The sequence below is a fragment of the Lolium perenne genome, chromosome 6, assembly GCF_019359855.2.
Source record: "Lolium perenne isolate Kyuss_39 chromosome 6, Kyuss_2.0, whole genome shotgun sequence".
NCBI classification, from domain to species: Eukaryota; Viridiplantae; Streptophyta; class Magnoliopsida; order Poales; family Poaceae; genus Lolium; species Lolium perenne.
In genome coordinates this window covers 182,158,357-182,169,185 of record NC_067249.2, presented here as the reverse complement: position 1 = coordinate 182,169,185, position 10,829 = coordinate 182,158,357, and the positions used below count along the sequence as shown (strand labels likewise).

The following is a 10,829-nucleotide window of genomic DNA, read 5'->3' as shown; positions in this document are numbered from 1 at the left end:
TGAGGTCAACGTCTCCGGGAGATGAGTTATCTCAAGGAATGTCGATGTCGAGGCAATAGTAGTAGAGTAGCCACGATGCGGACGGCTTGCGCAGCCGTTTAAGTGGAAAAAATAAACTACAGAAATTTCAATTATTACCTTAGAGCATCTCTAGGGAAAATATCTAGAATGGTGACTGCCGCATGCTCTATGTCATGTAAAACTGTGCAGAGGCCTCAACAAAGCCAAGACCACTTCCCATGACAAAGCTCTTGAAAGAACATTGCCGGTGTAGATATAAGTAAAGAAAAACGTGGATCTATTCATATTTCTTGATTGACAATTAGAAGAGGTTTGCATTTCTTCAGGTAGACAGACAAAACAAACAGATGCTACTATCTCAATGGAATTTTGAGAAAAATACATGGACCAAGAAAACTTCACAAAAAAAAACATGGTTGTCATGGATTTATTCTTACCTAGCGCACTGATTTTCTTAACGCCGTTAACCTGTCTTGGTTCACACTTTCTTTCGAGAGATACAGTAGCTTAGTAAGTTGGAACGAAGATGAATCCCTGCCAACGTAAATAGCCAAGTTAGTAAACCAACTGTACTAGTGGAATGCCCGTGCTTCGCCACGGCTTCCTACCTTATATCTAGTGCCACACACATGTTACATGTGCAAACAATGCACACAAATATTTAAGTATATATAAAAATCACATAGTATTAAAAATATTTTAAAGTTTACTTCAAATAATTTAATGCAATGTGTATAAAATGCAAGGACATACACATTATCCCTCATTTTAAGAGACATTCTCCCTTGACGCGCCTAAGGTATTCTCATATAGCACCATGAATATTTTCTGCAACTTCATTTTCATGGTATTTGACCACGTGTAAGCTTCTTCCTCAACTCCTAACCATCATGAACAATCAGTCTATCATGTTCACATGAAGTTTTTCCATAAAAATGTAAGAATGTGAACAAAGAATACTCACGGTGCAAACTGGATGAACACATCTTTTACCATCCCATGAGAGCATAAAACTAAAGACTAAGTAACCAAACAACTTTCTACAAATGAATGGAATATCATTATCTTGGTCATTATGACGATAGTAAAAAAAATCTCATAATGATAACCGGAGAAAGTCACCTGTCGGGGCTTATTGGTATCTGAATACTATGAGGGTATTTACGTGGCTAAAAATAAATATCGTGATTTCAGCCAGGTTATCCTATTTCAAGAGGCTCATTTAGATAGAGCAAGCACCCCTATAATTTTAATTGGTATCTCTCTTCTGGTACCAATGGATCTCACTAATGTTTATTGTAATATTATATTTACATGTACATATGTAGGTATTAGTTCCTATCATGCCATGCATTAGATAAATATATGTCTCCATGATGTGGGGATGTACTTTAGGTCCCTTTTCAGTGCACCGGAGATGAAGATTTTGTCTATATATACCATTCCATCAGCTCTATCAAAGAGATAGATCACATGGACACATACAATATATGTACTTATTAAAGACCTATAATTGGACACAAAAAATACAATTAAATTCTAGAAAAATCTAGACAATAATGTGTAAATATTGTTGCCACAATATAGTTCATATAAGGTCTTAAAAAATCAAAGATGTAAAGTTTGACCGAGTTTATTAAAAAAATTATCTATATCTACAATACCAAATGTACGTATACCATATGAAAATATACATCATGATTAATCGTATTGATTTGATAATCTAGATATTGATACTTTTATCTACACACTTTGTCAAAATTTACATGGTTTTGTCAAGGAGGGAGTATGTTACACTTGTGTACTTCTTGGTGGGTTCTTGGTGAGCAATTTAATTTTTTTTCTTAGCAAACTTTGTTTTTTCAAGATTTATTGACGCAATGTATAGTTCTAGATAGACTCGAAGGTGTGAACTCTTGGATGTTACTTCCGATGCACTTCAAAAAAAACACATACTCACATCAGACTCTTAAAAACTATTTGTGCACTCTCCGATTTTATTTTCTTGTATTTCTTGGATGAAAATTTTGAAAGGGTGTACTTGCCGAACCAAAATTATTTAACACCAGAAGGTGCATTCGTGTGACAATTTTTAACTTGCTAGAGTAAACAAGTGAACGTGAGGTGTATATTTCCTTATGGAACTGGTATCGTGTCCTTCAGAAAGAAAAAAAAAACAAATATGGAATATCATGATTGTGTGGGCTCCAGGAGGAGAGAACCGTGATGGGCCAACTAGGGGAAAAATCGAGAAGGTACGGAACAACGAAGCACCATCGATGGAGGCGCCAAGCCCAGTCATCGCAACGATGGTGCCTCCTTCCTCCTCGATGAAGATCTTGCCGAATCTCGCGCAGGCTGGGCAGGGCACACAAAGCCGAGCAGGCGCCGCAGAGGAAGGCTCGTCCGGTAGTCGTCCCAGCACCATGGCACCCTCGAGGAGGAGGCGCAGCTTGTCCGCCTCGTGCAGCTGCCTGACCTCGCCGGGAAGGGGATCATGTATTCATGTGCTCAAATTTACAAATTATGTTGAAAAAAATAGTCCTCTAAGTTTTTGGGTCTCGGTTCTATGGCGCAATATTTAGAGAAATAAATATAGAAAGTTAAGTTATAGAGATGTGTTTTGTCCTTTAAATTTTTGTACTTCCTACTTCGGCTAGAGATGCTGAGAACATATCTAGTGATACCACACCTTATTTAATACCATGATATGACTCTTCAAAATTTAAATTTTAAATGTCAAAAAATTCAAAACCAAAATTTTGGTGTTCACAAGATGTGTGTCTACATGCCCTGTAACTTTCGTAACCAAATTCAAGATACCCTAAGAGAAACAAAAATGAGAAATCAAGCATGAATAGTGTCACATAAAGACAAAAACATAAAATGCCACTATTCACATAGAATTTGTCTTTTTATTTCTCTTGGTGTATTTTAAATTTGGATGTGAAAAATATAGAGAAGGTAAACACACATCTTGTCAACAGCCACAAATTTGTTTCGTATTTTTTTTAACGCTTACAATTTAAATTTTATGAAGTGGTATCATGGTATCATGTGAAGTGTGGTATCACTGGCTGTAGAACTTTTCAGGATTTTCCTCACGTAGATTTTGAATGTCAAGTGCAACCTTTGCATCACAACCGATACATGTCACCATGGAAAAGTAAGTTACTTGGATAAACTGCCCCCATAAACTAAAACTTTGCACCTACCTAGATAATTGTTCATATACTTCACCAGAACCACATTCTTGGCTTGCTTATCTTCTACTGTAACTTTCCATCTGTTGGTAGTTCCTGTACTTAATTGTAGCAGTCTCATAGTGTATTACCTAAATAAACTTATCAGCTGAGCATGATTGACATTTCCCCCCTCCTGGTGCTTAGACTTATAAGTGTATTACCTAAATAAACATATCAGCACTCCTTCAGTTCTCTTTGGCAAGGTCGATTTAGTTACACATGTGACATTTTTCTTTTTCTGTGTTGTGTTTCAGCTACTCAACAAGGTGCTACATTCAAAGGAGGGTGCAAGGAGCGATTGACAGGACATTTGTAGACCTTCCTTGGCAAGTTAGGTTAGAGATTTATGGAGCTGAGATTGATATACCAGAGGTTTGATAAGAAGAATCTTTGCGACTATTCTATCAAGTCTTCCTTACACAACATTTCTCATATTGCCCTTGCTTTTCTTGGTTTTTCCAACAATACACAAATTGTGTGTTCACGCCTATCATGCATGGTATAGTTTCTTGCATTTATATCTATTCAGACTCATTTTCTTATTTTATACCGATGGCAAATTAGGCCAATTTTTATCAGTTTGCCCTTAATAACAAATAAATATCTAAATAAGGCGATGGTTATGACCTTTCTTTCTTCGTATTTTATCTTGATATTTTAGTTAGCCATTTTTGCATGTTATAAATTCAACTAAATATCAGCATAATTATGAGGTAAATATCGTTTTTACTAGAAAAACGCGCCCTTTAGGGGAGGGCGTTCAGCTTCGCACCGCGCGCTGACAAGTGACGCGACCTGGTGCGTTTGAAGCCCCCCGCGGATCATCCCAAACGCAACACGTGGCGGGCGCGGAGTAGGTTGCTGCGTGGTTTTTCCTTTTTTTCCCCGTAGATTCGAATACGAAAATTGAAATATCTTGCAAACCGAGTATCCACATAAAGTTTCATTTTCATGGTTGTGCTAGTCGCGTCGAGATCTACAAAACTAGATCCCATCTTGATAGGTTTGGACGAACTTTTTTTTGAACTGCCTTTCATGACTCGGTTGCACTGCCTTGGGTCGTTTTTGCACCGTACAATGTCCCGAAAGTACACCGCCGTGCACTGCTTCTCTGTACCATGTTGCACTACCTTGGATCCCTTTGCACCGCGTGGTGTCCTGAAAGTGCATCGCCCGTGCATTTGCCTTTTTGCACCACGTTGCGCTGCCTTGAGTCAGTTTTGCACCACGCGGTGTCCTGGCAGTGCATTGCTCGTGCACTGCCTTTTTGTACGGCGTTGCACTGGCTTCAATCGCTTTGCACCACGCAGGGTCCTCGGAGTGCACCGTCCGTGCACTGCCTTTTTGTACGGTGTTGCACTGTCTTGGATCGCTTTGCACCGCGCAGGGTCCTCGGATTGCACCGCCCATGCACTGCCTTTTTGTACGGCGTTGCACTGCCTTGGATCGCTTTGCACCACGCAGGGTCCTCGGAGTGCATCGCTCGTGCACTGCCTTTTTGTACAGCGTTGCACTGCCTTGGATCGCTTTGCACCGCGTGAAGTCCTGGCAGTGCATCGCATGGGGTCTTATCTTTTGTGTATCACGTTGCACTGTCTTGGATCGCTTTTGCACCGCCCGGTGACCTGGCAGCGCATTGCTTGCGGTGCACTGTTTTTTCTCTTTTTTTAATGTCGTGGGGTAGGTAGAAGTGGAGATCGTTTAAATATGGGTAGTTGGACGTGGGGACAGACTGTTGCTGCGCAGCCACGTGTCAAGCGCGGAGCGGTCCCGCGCGCTGACACGGAGCGCAGAGCGCGCGCGTCCTAGTCGCTCTCGATAAATATTTCTTCTCTGATTTGATTTAGTGTTGTTAATGTATGATTACCATGGTTGGCTATCTTCCTTATGTAGAGCCCGCACTATTTTTTGGAATTGTCTTATTTTTATGTTTCTAAGTACCCAGACTAAAAAAATGATAGGTAACGCCTAAATATATCTTACATATTTGCATGACTACATCATATAGCTTGCCTCTTATTTCTTATCAAGAAATCTCAAATGAGTATATATTCAGATAGATGAGTTTTTAAATAGGCAGAACATGGGTTCCACATGTTTGATAAGCTTATTTCAGGCGTAGTAAAATTTTGTAGTGCCACTACTGACTTTGGCCCTCAATTGTTACATACATCATGAAATATAGATCTGCTTATTTCAGTTGTAGTAGTAGAATTTTTTATTTCTGTCTGAGCTCTATACTGATGAATTTTTTTTACCAGTGTTTTGAACCTCGCTACCGAAAGGAATGAGATCGACGTCATGTAGCCTACAAGCTGCCCAGACTTTTTCTTACATGTATGTTAGTTTTTGTGTGGTTCGCTTCCATAGTTCTTTGTTTTTTATTTCTCAAACTCCAAATAGGGCATTAATTCTGTGGTGCAAGGCCTCAAATATTTACCTGCATAGCTATTTATGGTAAGCATCTTTCACTTTTTGGTAGCACCAATGGGTGATAACTTTCTCCTTTGCCTGCTTGTAGTGTTGATTTATGTTACATGTTAACTTTAGCACACTTTATTTGGAATCAGGACATGGACATTGATCAATTGGTGTGTTTTCAAGGTCAACTACCAAGCTTGTGTTTTAGTGTGTGAATGATAATAATTTTAGGATGCCATTTCCATGTCTGCAGTATACACATCCGAGGTCATTGACGGTGGTTATTTTCGTGAGCTTCAACTTCTTCACAAAATTCTGTGATTTGACGACTTGCAATTTATCTCATCTATAACAAAGTGTTGCAACTAATTTAGAAAGTCGTCATACGATTGCTCCTTTGGTTTTGGCAATAAGTATATCCTACTTAACTGATATTCGATTCTGCGATGTAGATTATTATCTGTTGTAGCCTCACACGGTTAGCTTCATGGTTTTTTTAGCTATTTGTTATTGATTGTTCAGACTAATGGATGCATGCTTCTTTTCCTGAGATTAATGGAGTGGGGTCAGAGCAAAGCATTTAATACCGATTTAGCACTGAAAAAACTGTTACTACCGCTTGCAAACCATGTTTATGATTAGATTCTGGTCGCCGGAAAAAGGTACTAATCAATCTATTGATATTTGGTGTTCTCGAGATGTATGTATTTATGTCATTCTCACTCCAGTATTTAGCACTGTGCTCCAGTATATTAGCACTGTACTCCATTTTGGTTCCTGATTCCAGTATATTAGCACTGTACTCCATTTTGGTTCCTGATTCCAGTATATTAGCACTGGATCTATCTTTAATATTTCTTGAATGTATTCCAATGTTGTTTATAACATGCTATTTTGGTGGAGTAAGAATGCTGGAATAAGCGTGCAAAAGAAGTAGTTGTTGCTCTGGTTATGTGTTGTGGTTACATGCTCTTGCTATGGTTGCACTCTTGTGTGCATTTTTTTTGCATTTACACAAAGTTGGCTTCGTTACAACTCTTAGGCCCACCCGCTACATGTGGCTATCAAGTGTGAGTAAACAGATAAAATACAACTGTGTGCGACATGTATATTTGGGCTCTGCAACCTCAGTGATCCATCAATCGAACTGATGATGTATTGGGATGTCAGGCCTTGTGCGGTGTTTCCTACTAAGCTGATCAACAATAAAGGTTGGTGGTTTGAATCAAGCATGAGAGCTGATCCAACATTCTCTGATGTGGTGTCAGAAGGCAGGTGATAAGTCGTTTCCGTTGTCAGTACGGATTCCTATAGTACTGTTCGGGGAGTCGATAAGTAAATTCCTGTGGATGTCTACTTGCCGGGCTGCCCACCTAAACCGGAGGCGGTTATAGATGCCCTAACAAAACTTCGTAATAAGATATCGCGAGAAATAGTTGAGGTTGAGGATCGAACTCTATCTCAAAAGAGAAATCGAAGTTTTACTACCAGTCACAAGCTTTATGTTCGGCGCAGTACTCATACTGGAACTTACGAGCAAGAATTGCTCTATCAATCACCATCTACTTTAGACATATCTTCTGAAACTTTTTTCTAATCCAAAAGAAAAGTCCAGTATCTTCCTACAAATTTTGGAATTAGGAAGGGCTCTTTTGTGCAGAAAAAGAAAGAGCAGGGCAATCTTTCAAACTTGCTTGCATTCGAAATGTGAAATATTTATACAAAGGGGGAGAGATCAAGACAATGCAGCAGGGTTGGTTATCTAATTGGCTAGTCATGAGGTGGTTCATAGATCTTGGGATTCCATTGCTGTCATTTTATATGTATATGGTTACAATTATTTACGTTCCCAATGTGCTTATGACGTAGCACCTGGTGGATCTTTAGCTAGCGTGTATCATCTTACGAGAATACAGTATGGTATAGATAACCCAGAAGAAGTATGCATAAAAGTATTTGCCCAAAAGGATAATCCTAGAATCCCGTCTGTCTTCTGGATTTGGAGAAGTGCCGATTTTCAAGAACGCGAATCTTATGATATGGTGGGAATCTCTTATGATAATCATCCACGCCTTAAACGTATCCTAATGCCTTAAAGTTGGATAGGCTGGCCCTTACGTAAGGACTATATAACCCCCAATTTCTATGAAATAGAAGATGCTCATTGAATGATAAAAAATTCATGCTCACTTATACAACACAACTCCAGATTTGATTCAAGTCAAGGAATATTTTTACGTTCTGTTCCTAGACGAAACGGAATACCTATTATATTCAAATTCATTCCTATTATACAAAAGGGTCCAGATAGACTGAGCAAAAAAGGGCTTCATTTCGATTCTCCAATTTGGAAAATTCAATATTAATTTCCTTCGTATGAACTGAAAAATACGATGACTCAAAGAAGTTCCCTACCACGAACTTTGTACCGCGCGCATTACTTAGAACAACTAGGAAAGTAAGATAAGATAAGCAAGAAATCAAAATATTCGGAATAGCGGAATAAGAAATGCAAAAATGAAGAAAAGGGAACCTAATCTCACCTCCTTCTGTACCATAAAGAAAAGAACCTTATATTTTTACCCACCCTTATCTAAAAAGAAAAAGAAGTGTCTCTATTTAGAGATTTATCTACTTAGATGAATAAATCATACTCCATCTATATTATTAACGAATATGTATCCCAATCCATCTCGAGTAATTTGTATCAATACCTATTCGGTAGATCCTTTTTTCTGTGCCAGGAACCAGATTTGAACTGGTGACACGAGGATTTTCAATCCTCTGCTCTACCAACTGAGCTATCCTGACCATTTATTGTGCATCATCCTAGTAGAGTACTTGTATCTATGTCAATTAAAGGGACTAAAAAAGAAAAAAGTATTCTAAAATTGGACTTAGTAAATATAAGGATAATGATATGGATTGTGAATGACTTACTTAATAATAGGGATTACTTGCCTATACTATAATATGTTCATTTGTATGAATGGGATAAGATCGGGGATCGTCACTGACTTAGAACTTTCGACTTTTGCAAGTAGAGACTTAACTGACTGGGTAAACAGTTTGCGGGCAAATCCTAAACTATTGCATTATTTTTTTAAGATATTCTGGTCCGACGCAAATGAATTGATAATCCGACATGAATTCACTTAACCAGCATTTGATAGATTATCCAACCCGGATTCCGGCGAAAAGACTTGAATTCTAGGAGGACTATAATGAGGAGGACGACAGACCACGATCTACTAAAAAGAGAAATTGTGGTTCGAGTCCACGTCGTGAGATGGCCAGGGCCATTAGGAGGTTTTTCGAAGAATAGGATTATTTGGTTTGTTTGTTTTTTTTTTGCCTTGGTTGACTTTCTTTGCTGGATTGGAGTTCTTTTGTTGTTGTTGATAATTCAGGCTAATATCTCACGGAAAGGTGGGAGGGATGCCGGGATCCCGGGCAGCGGGATTCTCCCATCATGATGGACTGAAGGAAAAGTCAGAAATATTGGTTCGAATCCAATTCATGATTTCAGTTCAGAAGGACTTCATTCAATCGAAGTTTAGGATGGAGCTATCACTAATAGACAGATGGGATTGTTTGCAACAAAGTGTCTATATAGCAAGGGCTCTTGAAACTATATCCTATAGAATAGGGACTCGACCAAAGGCTCAGCCGAAAGAGAAACTTTCTCAGTCGAAGAATTCGAATCTCACTTTAAGACGGTTGTTAGCCGTCTCAGTAAGGGTAGTGAGCAAGTTTAGGTTTAGGAATAGGAATGATTCTTAGGAAGCGAAGCAACCTCTTCTCTTTGCGTGAATGACTCCTTCTTAGGGCGTGAAAGCATTCCATCGGGCTTCCAGCTGAAGGATGTGTTCAAGTCGCTTCTTTTCCGCTTTCAAGCTGAATCAAGTGGGGAAGATGGGAAGTCTAGGTCAAGATTGATTGATTAGTTCTGTGGTCTGGTGAAGGAGAAAGAAAGAACCTGAGAAGAGCATAGTTGGAACTCTTTACCGGGATCATAGGGGCTATGCCCCCCTCTCTCTGTCTCAGTCCCTGCCAACGGCATAGCCACCTACTCTTCCTTCTGATGCAGCCTTCCTTGATCCATAATTCGACCTCCTCGTTTATTGATTGCCCGCAAGCGCCTCAACCCCATTGGCTGAGCCTCATAGATTCCTCAAGGCCTGAAGTAGAAGTTCTTCGAACCTTGTTTGTGTGTGTTCGTCCCCACTCCAATAGAGCATTTGGCCCAGTGAGCTTTGACTACGAAAGCTACCTATGTAAATAAGTCTAGCCACTAGAGGGACCATTTCTTGGAACTGGCATTTCCCTTCTCAGACAGTACTTTCAGACAAACACGGTTCACAAGGAGGATTTTCTATCCCCCACCACTATAATAAATAAGGCAAATGGTCATGAAATTCATCTTATCTTCTCATAGAGAAAGAGGATGCATCAGCAGACTATCTAAGTGATTTCGAGAGACCAAATCCAACTTCGAACCTTTCGTTGGTTCAAGTGAGGCATGCTGGCTGGCATGTCAACACCCGGATTTTTAAGTCCAGATGCCTATTATGCCGTACATCGCAACCCCAGGAATAATGTTTTTGCGAGACATAATAGTAAGTAGCATAGAGTCATCATTTATTACAACACATATTGTCTTACAACCATAGATCACATGATCCAATATTACACGAATATATTGTTCAACATCACAAATAGTAGCGGAAGCGAAGTAGTAGTGGACTAGCTATCCCACAGGCAACGCTTGACGTTAGAAGACGATCCTAGTTATCGTAGACGTCCTGTTGTCCGTCATCCTGATATTGGTGCTCTCCTTCATAGTCTGGCATTTGAATAGCCAGGGCAAAGCCATGAGTACTTTTAAAGTACTCGCAAACTAACTCTAGAGTAATTACTTATTAAATGTAGTAAGGGGTGCTAAGCTCTAGGTTTATTTGCGTAAAGCCAAGTTTTAGTTTGATAAACATTTAGTAAAGCCTTATCATGTGCTAGACTAACTCAAGTGGGAACATTAGTGTCATTCCCACAACTCATATTGATTCACCACAATATCACCTTTCAATTTACCATTCATTTTTAAGATCAAAACATATTAATGATAACGGAGATAGTATGGCC

The 10,829-nt window shown here is 39.3% G+C and overlaps 1 non-coding gene across 1 annotated transcript; it reads right to left on the bottom strand.

The window, feature by feature from the left end:
- Nucleotides 1-8,425: 8,425 nt before the first annotated feature.
- TRNAF-GAA (transfer RNA phenylalanine (anticodon GAA)) lies at nt 8,426-8,498 on the bottom strand. Its single transcript has one exon. It is a non-coding gene; the product is annotated as a tRNA-Phe (tRNA).
- Nucleotides 8,499-10,829: the final 2,331 nt, after the last annotated feature.